Consider the following 2937-nt stretch of genomic DNA (forward strand, 5'->3'; position numbering starts at 1 on the left):
TTTGATTCTCGAATGTTTGGTTTCATTTCTGACACAAACCTTTCATGGGCGGGCTCTTTTCAGGGGCACATTCTGATTGGCTGGTAAGTTTTGAGTGACACAGCTGTAGCCCAGTGAGATGTACAAACACTTTCTTAAGAAGTTTAAAGGTGGAGTATGTAAGATTTTCAATATTTTCAAAATAAATTAACTAAGAAAATAACTACAAACATAATTAGATCGTTTTTTGAACATGTAGGATCCAGTCTGTCCATATTTGATGCATTATTAAATTACAAGTTTAATTAATGACAAATAACAAAAAGTACTTTTTTTTTTACTGGTAGGCAGACATTTAAGAAGGGTCTTTGTCATTAATTAAACTTGTAATTTAATCATCAAATATGGACAGAATGGAACCTACATGTTTTAAAAAAATATCTAATTATGATTGCAGTTTTTTTTTTTTTTTAGTTAATTTGTTTTGGAAAATATTGAAAATCTTACGTACTCCACCTTTAAGGAGTTGAAAATCAAAACTACTTCTGATTCTCTGACCAAGAATTTGAAACTGTGAAATTGTTATTGTTTAATGGTCATTTCTTTAATAATCAGCATTTATCTGTGCTGCTTAACCATAACAATGTAAACATCCTTAAAACCATTAAAAGATGAGTTAACTGTTTACTTCTGAATCCTCATGAACTCAGCCACTTTCACTTTTCAGCACACAGTAGTTAAAACACTTCCCCATAAAAGTATACTCTAGACTTGTATCTAGAAACTGATGCAAACTGCACACTTAGTGATAAAACAGACATGGGTGCAAACATAACTCAAAGCTGAATTTCATTGGAACACTGGTTTAAACAACGTCCGGGCTACAGCTGTGTCACTCCAAAACTCACCAGCCAATCAGAATGTGCCCCTGAAAAGAGCCCGCCCATGAAAGGTTTGTGTCAGAAATGAAACCAAACATTCGAGAATCAAAACCAAAGACTGTGAAGCGCAACCACAATAGAGAGAAGAGAGAAAGAGGAAACTACAAACAAAACTATTCAATTTAACCAAATAAAAGCCTAATAGTTTTCATGATGATTGAGATCATTCATTTTACTTAAGTTTTAGAAAGTTTTGGTATTAATTGTTGTTTTTTGCTCAAGTTTGAAAAAGTTTTGCTTGGGGATTTTGAAACAAATCTGATTCCATAGACCTCCAGCTGCAGCCAAAGCGGGACGTAATCAAGATATTTTTTTAAATGCATCATCCAGTGGTGTAGTCTAGTGTATACGCAGGTATACAGAGTGTACCCACTTATTGTTCAGTCAGGTTAGAGTATACACACTTCTAAACCACCTGTGATGCTGATTTTACTATTGCAAAGGTCTCCATACATGTACCTACATCAGCTAAGGTTACCAGTATGCTACACTGGTGTAGTTAGTCATCAGCTGCTTTAACTTCAGCCTGAACATAGACATAATAAAGATAAATGTATATATGTCTATGAGCCTACCTCTCACTAGTGTGTGTGCCAGTCTTTTCATAACTCTCCCTCCCTAAAACCAAAGAGCAGAAATAATGTGACAAATATACAGATCAATTTTTGGGGTGAATGTAATAGAGGGGTCTTACATGTCATTTTTTCTGAAACCGTGTTTTTTAGGGCTACTTTTCTGTTTATTAAAAAAAAGGGGTGAAAAATTGAGACGATACCGACTTCTGGAGGGACCACGACACCACTGGCATCATGGTTTTTAAGCCTGAAACTTGTCGAACATTTGAAAAGGTCTTCAAACTTTTTGTGTGCACTGTAATCATCAAAGATGCATGCTGTATTTAAATATTTACCATTTTTAAGGACACATTTGCGTGCATGTGGAAGATTCAGAGAAAACATAAAAACCAAGCGGAAGCTGCTTCGTTTGAGCCTTAAAACTCTGTTTCCATCATGCAAACTGACTATGACGTCATAATAACCACGGTTTTGTGATTGTCCTCAGGTGTGGAAGGTAGAGGGCGTGGCCTGTCAGTACCGCTGCTGGTCATCATCATGACATCAGAAGCCGGTTCATCACATCCGTTCTGCTTCATCAACATATTATTAAGCTTCCAGACATGGATTCACCTGCTCTGGGTTCTGCTGGCCGGTATCGGTCCGGTCTCACGAGCCCAGCAGGGCACGCAACCTCAGTCCATCAAAATCGAGGGAGACATCACCCTGGGGGGGCTGTTTCCAGTACACTCCCGGGGCCCTGTTGGGGTCCCCTGTGGCGAGATCAAGAGAGAAAAGGGGATCCACCGACTGGAAGCCATGCTGTACGCCTTAGACCAGATCAACAGTGACCCCGACCTGCTGCCGAACATCACCCTCGGCGCCCGGATCCTGGACACCTGTTCCAGAGACACCTACGCCCTGGAGCAGTCGCTCACCTTTGTCCAGGCCCTCATCCAGAAGGACAACTCAGATGTGCGCTGCTCGAACGGAGAGCCCCCCATAATTCCCAAACCAGAGCGGGTGGTCGGGGTGATCGGGGCGTCAGGCAGCTCGGTGTCCATCATGGTGGCCAACGTCCTCAGACTCTTCGCTGTAAGTTGTCTTTGCTTCCTCTAACCAGGGACAGGGCAGAGTACCTGGACCAGTTCTGGGATGCTGCTGGGAGACAGTAACTGTCCACACGAGGGACACAGATGCTCCTGTTGGAGATAACCGGGGTGCGTTACAGATGTTAACCGCGGTGCGTTACAGATGTTAACCGGGGTGCGTTACAGATGTGAACTGCGGTGCGTTACAGATGTTAACCGGGGTGCGTTACAGATGTTAACCGCGGTGCGTTACAGATTTTAAACGGGGTGCGTTACAGATGTTAACCGCGGTGCGTTACAGATGTTAACCGGGGTGCGTTACAGATGTTAACCGCGGTGCGTTACAGATTTTAAACGGGGTGCGTTACAGAT

This window comes from Telmatherina bonti, assembly GCF_933228915.1.
Source record: "Telmatherina bonti genome assembly, chromosome: 6".
In the NCBI taxonomy this organism is placed as follows: Eukaryota; Metazoa; Chordata; class Actinopteri; order Atheriniformes; family Telmatherinidae; genus Telmatherina; species Telmatherina bonti.